This window comes from Drosophila sulfurigaster, chromosome 2L, assembly GCF_023558435.1.
Source record: "Drosophila sulfurigaster albostrigata strain 15112-1811.04 chromosome 2L, ASM2355843v2, whole genome shotgun sequence".
Taxonomy (NCBI): Eukaryota; Metazoa; Arthropoda; class Insecta; order Diptera; family Drosophilidae; genus Drosophila; species Drosophila sulfurigaster.
This window is the reverse complement of record NC_084881.1, coordinates 8,648,450-8,665,547: the sequence shown is the minus strand read 5'-3', so window position 1 is coordinate 8,665,547 and position 17,098 is coordinate 8,648,450. Positions and strand designations below refer to the sequence as shown.

Below are 17,098 nucleotides of genomic sequence, written 5' to 3'. Positions count from 1 at the left end.
GAATGAAGATAGCATCCATTCATAAAGGAGAATACGATAAGGAAGTCACATAAAATGAAATGTTTTCTCAGCAGGTTCAGAAAGACAATGGAATTTATCTTACATATGCAGCTCTCAACAATAATAATGAATGAGATAACTTTCTTTTTATCTTCACGACTAAAGTTATGACTAAGAAGACAATTGACCTGATGGCTTTTATGTACAAGATCAGAGCAGAATAAATAGTAATGTTTTTCAGCTCACGAGTGCGTCGATAATTATTGTGTTTAAATCAGGTTTTTGGTAAACTACTTTATTAATATTATTATACTACTTAATAGATATAGTATATTATAGTTATTGTGTTTAATTCCGCTATTTGATTTTATGATAAATATACTATTTAGTAGACATACATGTATCATAAAAATAAATATCTAATACACCTAAAATTGAGAAATGTATTAACCATGTCAGAACCGACAACTTTTCAGTCCTGACTATGTACTACTTAGTCGACTATTATACTATATAGTATAATATGAAATACTACTCAGCAGATATATCATATTATACAGCAAGAACTTTTCAGACCAGACTTAAATCAAAGATCTGCCTTTCATATATAATAATGAAGCCGCAAGCTGAGTAAATTTCCGAAACTTAAGATGCAAAACTAACATATAGTTGAACTCTGTGTTATTTTTGTTTTAAATGTACAAGTTTAGATTATTTTTAGCATGCGTTTAGTGTGAGAAACATTCCAGAGAATTCAGCAAAGATGCTAAAAATAAGAGCACAATGATTCCTTAAAAACTTGTGCACAATTTTGGAAGGAAATATTATGAACATACTTGTATATGGCGCAGGCTCCCCGAGCAGTCATATGCACTCATCTGCCGATTACAGTCATATTATAAAAAATGTATACAAAAGGCAAAAAAAACAGTGAGTCGGAATGAAACAAAAACCAACAACTTAAAAGTGTCTAAAAATATGGAAACACACACACACACAAACACAGAGCGCTGTCACTCTCGCTAATGTATGCGAGAGTTTTGGAAGCCAACGCTTTAATATCCTAAGCAATTTTTTATCAGCTGCAGATATACATATGTATGTATGGATGTGTGTATATCCGTGAGTGTTTGGCTGTATCTACATATGTATGTATATACGAGCGTGCGTGTATGTGTATGTGTGTGTGTGTGTGTGTGTGTGTGTGTGTGTGACAGTAGCACAAAGATCTTTTTTGCCATAATCGCTGCACATTTATATATTTTTCGCACTAAGCCAAATGCCAAATACACACACACACACACACACACACATACATACACACGCCCATTCACGAGCTTTAAGGTGCGCAGAATATGTGTGAGAGAAAGAGAGAGTGTAAGAGAGCGCTAGAAAGAGAGAGAGCAAGTGCGTGAGAGCGCGTGAACTTTGGCAGGCGTGCAAAATCTTAGAAAAAATATATAAAAATAAGCAAGAAAAAATAAAAAATATATATAACAGCAACAGCAACAGCAACAGCAACAACAACAACCAATTTCTGATAGCAACAGCAGGAGCAACAGCAACATCCTCCCTCTAGCATCCTCCCCCCCTCCCCTTTCCCCTCTTGGCTACCCTTCCGTTTTTGCCGCTGTCGAGCCTGCACATTTCCTGTGGCGTTGGCGTTGCCCTCAGAGCAGCAACAAGGATACTTAAAGCTTCTTTAATTTTTATGTTGTTTTTCTCTTCTCTTTGTCGGCGCGTTGAGTGCGTCCCTCTGTGTGTGTGTGTGTGTGTATGTGTGTGTTTCAGCCATTCTCTTTGATTGCTTTTGTGCGTGTGTCTGTGTGCGTGCCTGTGTGTGTGTCTGTGTGTGTGTTGGTTGGTTTGTGTGTTTGTATTGGTAACCTTTGCTGGCTATGCCAACATTTTGCGTGGGACGTTGCCCAAGGACATGGACTCGTTGCCTCGTTTGCCCCGTTTGCCATTTCGCTTCACTATTGCTCTGCCTTGTCTCAGCCTCAGCCTCAGCTTCTCTGTCTCTGTCTCTGTCTCAGCTTGCTCTTCTCTAACTGTTCTTGTTCTTTCCTTATACATATATACCTACATACATACATATATACATATACTTATGTACATTTATTTCTTTTGTATCATTTTTTTTTCAAAGCTGCGCTCTCTGCTCACTTAGTTATTTATTTATTATTTGTTGCTTGCAACATTTATTTTTGGTCCAGCCAGCACTAAAAAACGTGCCAAGTGCCAACTTGCTCAACCTGCATTTAATTGAATTAAGCCTTGAACAGAACTGCAAATTCTCATCCAACAGTCTCTGCTTCTATCACGTTTTTTGCTCTCGAAACTTAATTATTTCACGAGTCTTGAATTAAAAGCACAACAATTGCAAAATCAGCATTTATATATTTTAAATTTAAATTTATTCCGAGCAGTTAAATCAATAAATTCGACAACAGACACGTTTTGGCACCATAAATACTTTGTGGGAGATATTCTGAAACATTTGAATGCCGAAAACATTATTTATACATATTAAGTCGTTGCAGTATTACGTTTATTTCTTTAGGTTATAAACTTTATCAGAGAAGTATTGCACACTATTGAACTTTTGTATTATTTAATGTTTCTATTCTGATTAGTACAGATTTCTACCTTAGAACAACAACCATAAAAATTAATTTTTGTTGGATAAAAAGCATAGAATATCACTATATTTTACTAAAATTAATAACAATTGTATATCGTACAACAGTGAATGATATTTGAAGCAAATTCAGCAACACAATCCAATAGATTGATAAATGGTTGCACATTTAAGTCATCTTTCGAAGCCATGGAATTTTATTGTCTTAGTTTTCGTTGCTTGATTTCGGCACTATGTTTATGGCTTACTTTACGACTCCCGAAATTGATTTATTAAACTAAGAGCGCTTCGCAGTAGCAAAGGAATAAGGATAAAGCTGGCTTACAAAATTCCCCAGAGTTGTAGTTTATTTCAGCAATTTTTTCCCCTTTTGTATTTCGACTTATTTTGCTGATGTTGTTATTATGCTCTTTATGATTGCTGCGGCAGTTGAAAGTTGAAGTTGCAGTGATAAAGCTGAGGTATAAAAGCAACGCCCCGTTGCATGCTGGGGAATTTCAGTGTGTACTTGTTGATGCAGCTCACACACACACTAGCACACACACACACACACACACACACTTGTAAATGCAGCTGCAAAAATGCATTGTCAGAAAGTAGGTCGCCGCTGTGTGGCAGCGCCCAAAAAGGAAATGCAAAACAGCAGCAGCCATCAAATATTAACCACTAGTTGCACATAGCATTGGCAGCAATAGCAACAGCAGCAGCAGCAGCAGCAACATGCCACGCCCCGCTGCCGCCCGATTAACAGGCGAGTTTTCGGATAGCTATTTTATGCGTTGAAGTTTCAGCAGATGCAACTTCAGTTTGCCACTTTGCCGTCACGCCCAGTTTAACAAGCAGCAACAGCAACAGCAACAGCAACAGCAGCAACAACACAGCTGACCTATTTTTGTCGCACGCACACTCACACAACAGATTTTCAAATTACTTACAGCAAAGCGAGAGAGAGATACACACACACAAACACGCGCAACGAACGCTCAGAGCTGTTGAGTGCATTGCGTATACGACGAGTGCTCCATACCCAGTGACTGAATATTCTCAGGTGTGTGTGTGTGTGTGTGTGTGTGTGTGTGTCAGTGTGTGAGTGTGCATTTCAATAACCATGGAAAACGTTGGCTGGCGTTTTTCATAATTTGCAAGCCATGTATCCTGCATTTTATTGTCAAGCTGTGGCAAGGCTACAGCCATCATCAGGCACAGCTGCAATTAAACACACACACACACACATATTGCAAGTTAGAAGGTGTGTGGGAGAGAGGGAGTTGAGAGGGAGGCTGACTGCACTAGGCATACTCCTAATGCATGCGCCCTGAAGTATGTTAATAAGTTTCGCATTACAAATGCGCGCGGACTGAGCTGAGTTTGGGTTTTTTATTTTCTGTTTTCTTTTTTTTTGCCTCCAACTGCTTCATACAGGAAATGCTCATAAACTGCACTTTATATTAGGCTTCACATGTGTATGTATGTGTGTGTGTGTGAGTGGGCACTATGTGTGTGTGTGTGTGTGTGTGTGTGAGTATGCTGACATTCATAAACTGCCGCGGGTAAGTCGGCAAAAATATTCACATTTTTATGCTAAAATATTTTTGCAGCCTGACCTAAAAAAATCGTTAAATGTTTGAAAAGCGGTTTCGCTTTTGCTCTACCTTACCTCTTCCCTCTCTCTTTCCCTCGTTTTTCTCTCTTTCTGCTCAGTGTGCTGCCTTTTAGAGACCAAAGTGCCCAACCCACAAAGCATTTAAGTTAATGCACGTGGCACTCACACACACACACACTCACACAAACGCATATACACATATATTTCTCGAAATGCGGCTTGACAGGTTAAAATGCTTTTGGATGCGAAAGAGTGAGAGTTCTCTGCAGGGGAATGGAGGAGATGGAGGAGGCATCTTGTTTGAGTTGAGCGAAACTTTGCGGTTGCTTTAACATTTATCATGCATACATCAGTTTCTAATATACACGTATATGTATATAGTATATCTCGAAGTTATCTAGCATAACTATTTAGCAGGCAGGCAAACCAAATAGTTGCTCGACCAAAAAGTTTACAGCGAAATTTCGGCGAAAACATTTCAAACATTTCCCTAAGCCAACCAACAAATTCCGCCTCGGTTTAGAGCTAAAACTAGAAATGAACGTGTGCCACTGCTAATCCTCACTAATATGTTACGGTAATAACCGGTAAACCCTTGAAAATGAACAGGATTCGAGCATAACTTTTCTAAATCAAAGTGGTTTACAACCATTATCTGAAAAATCAATGCTCTAACCAAATAAGTAATTTCCAAAATTATACAAATATTTTAAATAAATCTGTTATTAAGGAAAACAGAATTTACATATTCTTTAAATATAAATACTTTTTTTCCAATAATATTTAATAAATTCTTAACATAGGCAGAATGAAACATATATCATATATAATATATTGTTGTTCAGCGTCATCAACCAAGACGTTATAGTCATATCTGTCTCACAGACTATATTATTATAAGATTGAGATAAAAGTTTGTTTCACATTTTTACCACGCTTACTTCAGACCCCGTAATTCGAATAAAAAAAGAATAGCAATTCTATTTTTGAAACTAGAGCCGATTTATGGTATAAACAATAATAACTATATTATTTTTGATTACTGAAAATTCGGTTGCCATTTTTGTATGAAATAAATGCCTGCTTAGTTGCTTTGCCAGACAAAGTAATATTGAAATACTATATATGGCATTCGGTATATTTTTGTATTTATGAGGTATATTTTCGATATTATTGAAAATGATTAGCGGCACTCTCGATTGTTTGTTAATACTTTCTTCAATTTTATTTTTGCCATAAGTTGACAGAAGGAAAATGGTGCTAACTACTTTGTAATAATTTTAAATACTTTTCTAATCTATTCTATTGTATTTTCTTATTTGGGTTCTAATTTGAATAGTAAACAAAAATAATACAAAATGTATTTCTTTCATTTAATTATTATTATTATGTGTAAGATTAAATATAATGTTTAATACATCTTAATACTGAAAATATGATTGATCTTTTTAGCTGATTTACTAAACTGTGTTTGAAAAATATGATTAAATGAAATGTGTAGAGTAATTAAAAACATTATTGAAACTTAATCTCAAATAAATCTGAGCTCTTTGCTTCTATAAATTCACTAAATAAATTGCAATAATTATTATAAGAAGATTTAGGTAGTAAAGTTATAACTGAACGGGATTTTCTCCCTGTTATTGTGATTGTTATACGTCATCTTGAAGTTATTAAGAACTTGATAACCCTGCTAGTTTCGTATCGGTGCTTGAAGTTGGTCAGTTGTTTGCTTTTCTGTGTGGGTCTGTGGTAAAAGGCTTTTAAAGGCTGACTGCAATTCCCAATCGAGACAAGGAGACGGTGTTAAGTGAATGTTTAATGCGGCCATAATGGTTGAATGTGTGTGCCGTTAACACCTGCCATAAAGTTAAAGCTCAACTGCATTTGCAGCGAGTCGAGTGTGGCACAAAAAGGTAACTCCAGAGTGCCATTCTCATTCCCCGGAATGCGTCCCCGCACTCAAATTAACAATTTGCTCTGCGACTGCCTCAATTAGAAGATAAATGTTTGTGTATACCAAGAAGCTCGTTCGTTCGCTCGCTCGCTCGCTGTGCAAAAAAGGTTAACGAGTCCCTCACACACACACACAGACACATACACATACACATACATACGTGAAGCACACATGCATATAAAATTATGCTGCAATATTTTGTAGAACAGCAAGGAGGAGAAATTGGAAGCCAGGCAGACGGGTTGTTGCGGCTTTGGCCAACAGCTGCGCGTCAAATAACTCAACTGTGCGTTGAGGCGAGCTAAAAGCAGGCAAAGAGAGAGTTTGGAGGAGGAGGAGGCAGCAAGAGGTGGGTGGCAAAGCGGCAAAGCTGGAGCTTGCCTCTGCAAATGTTTGTGCAACCAACGGTGAGGATGTGGGGCATGTCGCGCTTTTACACGGCAGGACAACCTCGCCTCGTCCGTCTTGCCGCCGCGTCTACACGTTGCCTGATTATTGGAGCAAAAATTAATTGAAAATGTTGGTCAATTGCCTCGCAGGAAGCGTTGCCACAAGACAAGCCCCTGCTTCATCCTCACGCAGCCTTGCTCTGTGTGTATTTGTGTGTGTGTGTGTGTGTGTGTGTTTATTCTGCGCAACAAAATGTTGCTTATTACTTTATATTATTTATCCAGAGTTGCAACGAACTTTGCTGCACGCCGCGTTGCAAGGCGGCTATTTATAAATCATCCTTCCTCCCGCTCAGCGCAGCATTAATTAGTTTTAATGGAGTTTGAGGCAATCCGCGGATTATTGGAAAAATAGATAATGGATAATGTTGCAGCTGCCACATGCAGCAGCTCAACGGCTGTCTTGCTTTTCTCTCTCTCTCTCTTTCTCTCTCTGGTTTTTCAACAATAATGCAATTAAACTATTGAGGAAACGAAATTTTGTGGCACATATTGCTCTGGGGGCTATTGCGACTGCTGATGTGCTGTGCGAGTTACTTTTCAAGTGCTTTCCTTTGTTGCATGCTTCATTATCCATTTGGCTGAATGGATTACGTAGCTTATTTTGTAAGCTCACTTCAACGATTAATTTAATTACATTTTATGCATATTTGAAGAGGACTTAAGTGTGCTCAAATTAAAGCTTTTCATTTCGCATTTAATCTGTAGTGAAAGTTTTCTAATTTATCTACAAAATGCCGTAATTATTTTTGTTAAAATCAAGTGAAAGGCAAATGGATGTCAACATGTAAATTTTGCCCCAGAAAATCCAAACTGAAATTGTATTAAATTTGTGGAAGAAATAATGCAGTTAAGAAAGTGATTTCATTTAAATAATAAATATTTATGGTTATCCTTAGAGTAGAATAGAGTGGCCTAAATAAATGTTGTCTTATGTATTTGTGCAGCTAGAAAGACTTGGTTTTTAATTAATAAATAAATGATGTATTGGTAATTCAGGTTATTTAACATTAAAGTATCCAGTATCCTTTAGTAGTTGATTTAGAATTAGGTGACTAATGAAGTGACTTCTTCATAGTAAGTTCAAGTATTTCTAATGGTAGAAAGGCAAGGTTATTCATTAATAAATAAATAATAAAATAAAGAAATATGTAAAAATGTAAAAATGAAATTCTGAAAATTCTATATTGAAGAATTAAGCAAATATATTTGTTAAAATCAAATAGATGTCAACACATATATAAAGTTAATAAAAAAGTTGATAAATAGTTTAAAAATAGTTGATAAATAGATTTAGTGAGATATTAATGTATGTATATACATCTTTCTAATTGTATAAAGACAAAGCATTGCAAATAAAAAGTAACTGGAATCGAATTTAAGCTGAGTTTCAGGCATATATGTATATATATGAATAAGTAAAAATTAAATATATTTAATTTTAATATATTAAAAGTTCAAACAAAATTACTAATATTGTGACTAATATAAAGTATATAACGAAACAATGCGGAATTATTCTTAAAATATACCATATTAATATACCACAAATATACTACAATGTATAAAATTGTATATTTGGTATCATACTAAAAATATAACATAGAGTACAAAATATACAAGATTGCCGCAGCGGTATAAACATTTTCTATGCTAAACAGACAAAGAGGTTAATAAGTAAATAGATAAAAATGATGTAGGATAATTTAAGAATAAATTTGGATAATTCTTGATTAAAGTATTCAGCATAGTTATTCACATCTTCAAGTTTGTCTGCTCCAAAAGTCCAAAATGAATAAAACGAAGTGACGAGCTCATCCAAGTGGCATTCCAGGGACCGCAGTAAAATGAAGTGTGAAATACATTTCGCTGGCAATGAGTAATGAGTGCTGCACGTTGCACCAAATGGTTGAATTTCTATATGAATATGTAGTCATGAATATGCGGTGGGTATATACTAGAAGCAGATTTCTACATGACTGTGTATAGGATAATACAAACCGCAACTACAAAAGCAATCAAAATCAAAATGAAATTGCGTGCAGCTTCCAGCAACGTGCGGAACGCACAAACACACACACACACACACACATACATAAGCACACAGAGTTGCCCTCGAAACTGAACACGGAGGACAAACATTAACATTTCTATGCGTGCCACAGCCTATAAGTAGGCAACAGAAAACAGTAGAACGAAAAAATGAAAAAAGAAAACGCAACAACACGCAGGCAGCGAAAGGAATTTCCAGCAGCATCCAGGGATAATGCCAGAGTCGAGCTTTCGCCAGACTCGTGACTGAGCGCAGAGTGAAAGAGAGAGCGTAAGAGAGCTAGAGAAAAAGAGAGATGAAGTGAGAGAGAGCGAGATTCAGTTCGCGCTCTCTTTGATGTAAAAAGGCACCAAGACTAATTCGATTTGTTGTTAGCAGACTCTTAGTGTTTGTGTGTGTGTAGGTGTGTTTGTGTGTGGTGTTGTGCTCGCTCTTTAAGTGTTTGTTTATGCGTGTGTTTTTTGGCTTTGGGCCCGCCTAATAAAACTCATTAAAAAAGCAGCAAAACACCCACGCGAATCGAGTCGAGTCGAGTCGAGTTGTCAGAGCCCACGCTGCGTATGTGGAATATTATTGTAACTCTTCTTCACTAGGCCGTTGGCTGCTGTTATTTCTAGTTTTGTTGCTTTTGCCATGTGGCATTGTCGCTGTCGTTGTATATATGTATATTTCGCATCGTGACATTTATTTTAACTTAATTTATTTTTGCGCCGTCGCTTTGCAAATTCTCTGTGTGTATTTTCCCATTTTCTGCGCATCTTCCTCCTCCACTTGCTGTTGCTGGCTGGCTGTTGTTGCCTTTTTCGGCTTTCGCTTTCGCTTTGCCGTTCGTTCATTTCGTTTATTTGTGTACATACATATTTATTTTGCAGCATCTCCCCCAAAAATATCCAATGCCAACGCGTTCGATACACGCTTCCAGCTCATTTGCCGCTTCGACGACAAAATTTCAGTTTTCAGCTTTGCCTCCCACCACGAGACCAGCGTTGGAGTGCGGGGCACGAAGGTGGCAGCTGTGGATACAGAGGTGTACAAATATTGGGTACACTGATTGCTGTGGAATAGGCAGCGAACTGGTGGTGTGCTACGATGCCGTGGGGAAGAGGGGGACGGTGCGGTGGTTGGATTGTACTGAAGTGTTTGTATGTGAGCAGCTTTAAGTGGCAGCAGAGCGGACGAAGCGATGCGATGCGGTGCGATGCGATGCGAGCTTGTCAGCCATTGAAAATATGGGTCAAGTTGTTGCCGCCTGTGCTAAAAATTAAGTCGTCGCTGTCCGCGTCGCAGTCACAGTCGACGTCGCTGCCTGCGTCGCAGTCACCGTTGTCGTTGCCGTCATGGCAATTATTGCTGTTGCGCATTAAGGGTTAATCCTATTGCCTTATAGAGTACAGAAATAAATTTCTGAGTATGTGTGTGTGTGTGTGTGTATGTGTGCATGTGTTGGACCCAGCATCCAAATGGTCGCCACTCTTGACCATTTTCATGCTGTTCTCCATGTTATTTTGCCCTTTTTTGTTAGCTATTTTGTGGTTAGTTAATCGCCAACAAAATATGCTTATTTATGATTGCAGCTGCCAAATTTCATTTATACCTCGTAAATTTCATTTCACGATGTGCGTGCTTAACGCCCTCAAAGGTCGCGAATGCGTATTGTATTTTAATATTTCTTCAGCTTAAAGAATAGAGCTGCAAGCTAAAATAATCTAATCAATAACTAATCGGATTGTTGAATTTTTATAGCTGCATTAAATGTTGGCGAAGATAGAATAAATGTATTGAAATAAATCTAGATATTCTCTTTATTTGTTTATATCGATTTTATAATATTCATAAATTAAAAGAGTTTGACGAATTTCCTCCTCATAAAGAAAGCAAGTACGAAAGCTACCTGTAAGATACCCGCTATATAAAACCATATTCTATTTAGTATATTTATAGAAAACAAAATATATCAGTCAAAGCAACTAAAAATTAAAATAAAAATAAATTTGATATATAAATAAGTTAATAAATAAGTAGTTCTATCAATTTAATAATAGTTTAAAGTCACGATTTAATAATAAGTCAAAATTCACATAAAACGAATTAATTCTTTTAATGCAATTTTAAGTGATAACCACAATTTAGCATTACTGGAAATTTTGGCTGAATTTTCACAGCATTCCACAATGTCAATGCAGGTAATTAACTGCCTGACTGTTGCCATTAATGGCTTAAACATCTGCTAGCTGCTATATTTATATACGTTATTCTCACTCGTATCTGACAGTTGCAGCAACCATTTGGCAAGTGCAATAAACAATTGTTAAGCAAAGCCAAAAGAGAACCTCAAAGAGCCGCAAAAGCCAAGAATCAGTGAGAATGATAATGCATTCGTGGCACATTCATTATTTATGCGATGGGCTTTCGAATGATTTATGTTGGTTTGTTTGTCGACAAGCGACACAAGGCAACAAGGCAACAAACAGTTGCAGGCGGCAGGCGGCAGCACATGCAATGCAATTACAGGCGTGGCAAGAGGACAAGGCTGGGTAGCTGGGTAGCAAAAGTGTCGCCAGTCTTTAATATATGTGCGAGCGTAGAAACATTCATATATGTTTTGTATGTATATAGTATGCAAAAACAACACGCGCCCGATGACAACCACAACAACAGACAGCGGGAGGGCAACATAAACAGCAACAGCAACAACTTGACAGAAATTCCAGGCAAACATCGACAACGACAACGACAACGAGAACGAGTGCTGGCAAATATTCATGAGCTTGTCATGTTGCAGCCTCATAGATACCAACATCATAGCACTCAGAGCTCTACGACATCTCTTGCCGCCCAAAGCTCGATGATGTCATAAACAACAATAACAACGACTGCCCATAAATTGTTTCTTTGCTGCATGCGCTGAAAAATAATTTATTTACATTTGCAATTCAAAAAGCAATGCCAAGCGATTGTTTTTTTGACCAAAAGTCACCAGCTTGACGACAGTATTTAAGGTTCAATGCACCATTTTGAAGTATTGCATTCTATAAGCAGAGAAGTACAAAAGGAAATTGAAGTGCAGTCGTAATTGGAGAGCTAAATGAATAGCTGATTAATGCAGCCATTGAAAGAGATGCAAGAGAAAACCAAAAAATCAATTGAGATAGTTCCAGATAGCAATAATTGATGAGAGTGCTTACGAGAGGAGCGAGAGAGAAAAGGAAACTGCAAAATAGATTATGAGATTAAAAGCAAAGAGGATAAATACATGTTGGTTGAATGTGAAAAGCAAAAGACAAGAATGCTGATGAATCGAATCGATTCAATGATGATGAGAAAATCGGATAGAAAGAGCTTGTGGTAACTGCGATTGAATATTAGAAGAGTAACCAAATTGCGATGATCAAGCTTTAATTTTATTTACCACTTCCTTATTTTTCACCAATTTTGCGTCTTGATGTGCCCAAGCTATGTGAAATTCTTGCTCATATTTAATACTCCAATGTGCTGCGTATTGTTGTATTTTTTGTGCTGAACTACATTTGCGGGCGGGCACAAAATGTGCCAAAGAAAATATGCTTCCAGCTCATTGACCAACCTCAAACGGGGACTCGGAGTTGGATCTTTGGCGACGCATAAACTATGCAATGCAGTGTCCTGTTTATGTGCAGAAATATTGCCAATTTAATGGGCCGCCCATGACCATAAAGCGACTGCGAAACACCGAAGCTAAAAAGCTTATGGCACCCACCACCACAATCCATTTTCAGTCCATTTTCAGCAACAGCAACTAAATAAAAAAAAACCCTTTCAATGCAACTAAACAGCAACGCAAAATAAACGAAATCTAGAGGGAGAGTAAAGAGGCGTTTCGTCTACTACATACCCTGTAAAAATAAACTTAAGACTATCATATATATAATATATATTTCTAGTAGATTCCCGAACTCAATCTTAGTTCTAATTTTAGTTCTAGTCCAAAGCTATAAGAATATATTTTAGTTATTTTAAAGAATTGTGTCAGTTTGTGTTTTTTTTCACTATTAATCGTGTCTCAAACGACAAATTCCGAGAATTACCCATATGTTTAATCTGTTGGAGCCTCAAGTGTTTACACTGCGTATACATAATGTGAATAGAAATGATTCGAATGTTTAATTTGCAGAGCAAACTTTGGAAAATTATAATTAAAATTATAATAAATTTCAATTTTTACATATTTAACTTGTATTGATATTTATGTTTACTTAAATTATATTTAATTTATTTCTACGTTATATTAGCAAATTTTTGTTTTTATCACAAAAGTTAATTAATTGTCAAATCAAAACATGCATATCATAATAAAATATTTTTTGATATATTTTAATTTATACTATTTTAAGTTTTATATTTGTTAGTTTGAAATTCTCAATAACTAGGAAGTTATCTGAATACTTTAATTTTGTATAAATTTTTTAATTTTTCAATTCTGATTTAGTAACGATCTACAACAAACTTAGAATGTATCTACGTACAATATCTCATCAACAAATCTTTAAATATGAACTTTTATTTTTCTTTTTTTCATTGTATTTTCATTATATTTGAGCTCAGCCCAAATTTAAAAGGCATGAATGTCGTTTGATACTAAAGGTAGTTTTAATAAATGAATAAAAAAATCATTTCACTTTTTCACTAAATTTTTAAAAATTGATTCGATGCTACATTTGATTGTTGCATATTAATAAGCATTTATAGTATTTAGCAGTTGACAAATATTTCACTTTATAAGATTATGTTTACAATCTTTTATTCTTAGGAGCCAGTAATATATTAGCATAGGTAGCTCGTGTGAAATCCCTCTTGCAAGGGTATTAAGAAAGCACATTTCTCGATAGCTGTGAGAATCCAAGTCCAAAAATAAATTACATGCCATAATGGCCAGAGTCCGAGGTTTTTTTTTTAGATACGCCCACACACACTCACACACACGCATTCAGACGCACACAAATACACATTCAAAGTGACACACTGGCGTGTTTTGTTGGCTGTGGCAAGATGCTATCTGGACACAGCCTGCGGAGGACACGTCGCTTTGTTCCACGTCAATTGGCTGCCAGCGTCCTTCTCAATACGCAGCTGAGAAAAAATTAGTGGTAGTGGTGGATGCTGTTGATGTTGGTACCCGTTAAGAAATCACATAAAATATTGCTAATATAATCCTTTATAGTTAATTCGACAGGGCGATAGCAGAAGCAGAAAAGGGTTTCTGCCTGTTGTTATTTTTCTGTTGATTTTGCTTTTGTTGTCGTCGTTTAAAACGTTGACATTTTTTTTTTCGCTTTTTGTGTGTTGCTTTCCCATTGTGGGAATGAGGTCAAAGGGAGCTAAATGGACAGCTAAGGACATGACGCTAAGTCGAAGAAAACTATGTTCGGTATGTCGGAGAATGCTTGCGTTTGTGTTTATCATTCCATAGTTATGGTTGTCATATAAATTTTAGCTTTAATCTCAGTGAATTCGATGCGCCTGACTCTGAAAACAATTTGTGGTCCGCTTTATCGATTACTCAAATACATATATCACACACTTATCATTTTATAACAAGGCAGCTGAATGCAATAGTTGCTTTATTTTAAATTCACTGTCCAAAATGGAAGATGCCGCAGGTGGCAGTTGGCAGCACCGTCAAGAGACTTTTTAGCAGATAACAATGCAGCAAACTAACGTTTAGACCACAGTTGAACTTGCCAAAAATAAGAAGGAAAGCGCAAGCGAAAGCGAGCCAACTAAAGTCTGCATACAATGGCAACTGACAAAGCTCGTGACATTTTCAACTGTTGCAAATGGGCTGCAAGTTGGCAGCAAATGGTGGCAAGTTGAGAGCGCCTCGGTCTGTTGAGCAGACATTTTATGGTTCACTTGGCCGCCATTTTTGGACAGGTAAAAAGGCAGCCAAGTTTCGTATGTTTTTCGTTGCTTGTTGTTGAATATCTAAAAATATTGCGCATACGCCGCATGTTTCAATGCAGCTACAAATAATTTTATTGCATTTCTGTTGCTCAGCCTAATCAACTGAAGTGGCAACCGCAGGTCATGTTCAAAAATACAAACGAGAGCCATTGACCCATTCTCGGTATTCGAGTAGCGTAATATTGATGTATGGAATTTCATGAAATTTCATGAAATTTATGAGATGGCCGCCGCACGAGTTGTGTGCGCATAAAATGGACGCCATTTTCGCACATTCATAGCACACAGAAAGAACAGAGCAAGCAAGAGCGAGAGACAGACAGAGAGGGAGAGTAAGTGAGAGGGAGAATGCTTTTGGTAACTGGCTGCGTCGCATTGCAGATGTAGCCATTTTTTGAAGGCAACAACTGCGAGCTGACTCTCGACTGGCGCGTGAGCAAATTAATTTTCATCGCCAGAAAAAGAAAATTCCGAAAAAATTCAAATATGCCAAGCAGATACAGTTCGAACCATAGATACTGCTTAAAAATCAACACATAATGTTATTCTGAATTTTAATTGAGAGCATTGAAAACTGTATTTCTTGGATGAATCGAATATATCATTTTTGAATATCTTTTATATACAGGGTATACAAAAACATACACAGCCTCACAAAATAATGTAAAATGCATGGTGTAAATGATATGGCGAATACTAGAACTCTTAGGAAAGGTCCCAGCTCGGAGAGCTCTTCCTGTAGCGCCCTTAAGTCCGTTTGGGCTTTGCCTCTCTCTCGATGAATTATGAATTCGTTTTGTGTGCAGCAGCGGCAAAACTTTTTTTCAACCATTGCCTGCCGCTTTTTTCGGTTTTCATTTTTTTTTTTTCTGTAAGTCGGTGGCTCGTTTTTATTTTGCGGCTAGCAAGAATTATGTGCAAAATGTTCTTAGCCATGTTTGGCTTGGCTGTTGTCGTTGTCGGCGAATTTTAGAGCACTGGCGACAATGGCGGAAAATTAATATTTGTTCAAGTGGTTTTTCGGGTTGTATATTCTTTTACGACGAAAAAAAAAAATACTCTATGATAAACTGCGCGAATTTCACTCGGTATTATTTTGTAACATTTATCGCGACATTTCTTTTGTTGCATACGGCGCAAACAGAAACAGAAACAGATAGCTACAAACTCCAGCTAATTTGCTCAATTTATTGTAAAATTCATATAAATATATAGACTTCAAAGTAAAACGACAACACTTTCCTATTTGTCAGCAATTCAGTTATGCACAGAAATATTTACAGAAAAAATTGTCACAACTCATCGGGTTAGATAACATATGAAATTTTATGTGATGAAGGCGAAGAAAAACTTTTTGCTGAGGTGAAATAAAACCATTTATACTATTTATTTTAAATTCAAAATGCAAGCGGCAACTGCATAACTGAACTCTTGACATCAACTAGTTGTTTTTCCATCTTTCGAAATCCTAGAAAACTTTTATAACCACTACCCATAGGGTGTATTATAGCTATGTATCTCCAGCAAATGAATGTAACAGACAGAAAGAGGGCTCTCTCTGACCCTATATAAAGTTTATATATTCTTGAGACACAGTAGCCATTTTCTTACTGTTTACCTAGATCTTAGAGACTATAAGAGATAGCGTTATAATTTGTATTCTTTAATTGTAGAAGTTATTTATGAAGTACTGAATACTTTTATAGGGTATGGTATATTTTTATTGGTACTACATACCATATATCCATATTACGAAAACATAGCCCTTGCACTATGGGGCATTTTCCATTTTAGCTGGCATTTAGGCGTTTTTGAAAAGTGTTCCAATTAGAAAAATGTTAATGTCAATGCATTAACAGAACATCAAACTGTTATGGCTCATACCAAAAACATGTATATCTAACAGCTCTTTTGAGCATAACAGCTGTAAAGTCAGTTGTTGCATCCGAAAGCACGCTTGCTAAGTTTGCATTTTTTTGAGTGAACTTTGTTATTCATTTTTTTATTTTGAAAGCTATTAACAAAAAAAAGAAGTGATGGATAATAATTTCGCATGTTTGTACTATATGTTAAAAGTAAATAATTAATCAAATTGTGTGTGTTTATACTAAGATTTTTAATTTTTAAAAGCTTTTAAGCTGGATTTTGAAGAACAATTTTCAACTTTGGAAAGGATTTTGAAAATGAAGTTAGCAAAAGTTAGCAAAACCTTCAAGTGTATGTTGTAGTCTTGTCAATTTTAATCCACCAATAGTTGTCTTTTTCTGCACTTTTGCGCACAATTGGCGCAATTCGCATTTTTCTCAGAGAACCTCACGTTTTCCAACACCGATTTGTGCTCTGCAGAGCTCTGTAGGAAATATAGAGAAGGGCCGTCTGAAGCAATGTTTTGTGAATAACTTCCTTGTTTTAATCCGATCGGCACAAAATTTGCAGTGCACATCCGGGATAGGAT

General features: G+C 36.5%; 1 protein-coding gene across 1 annotated transcript in view; it reads left to right on the top strand.

Annotated features, from left to right (window-relative positions):
* The window catches only part of LOC133835114 (neuronal acetylcholine receptor subunit alpha-7), a 77,651-nt gene that overhangs the window by 12,321 nt on the left and 48,232 nt on the right, over window positions 1–17,098 (top strand). The window lies entirely within an intron of this gene.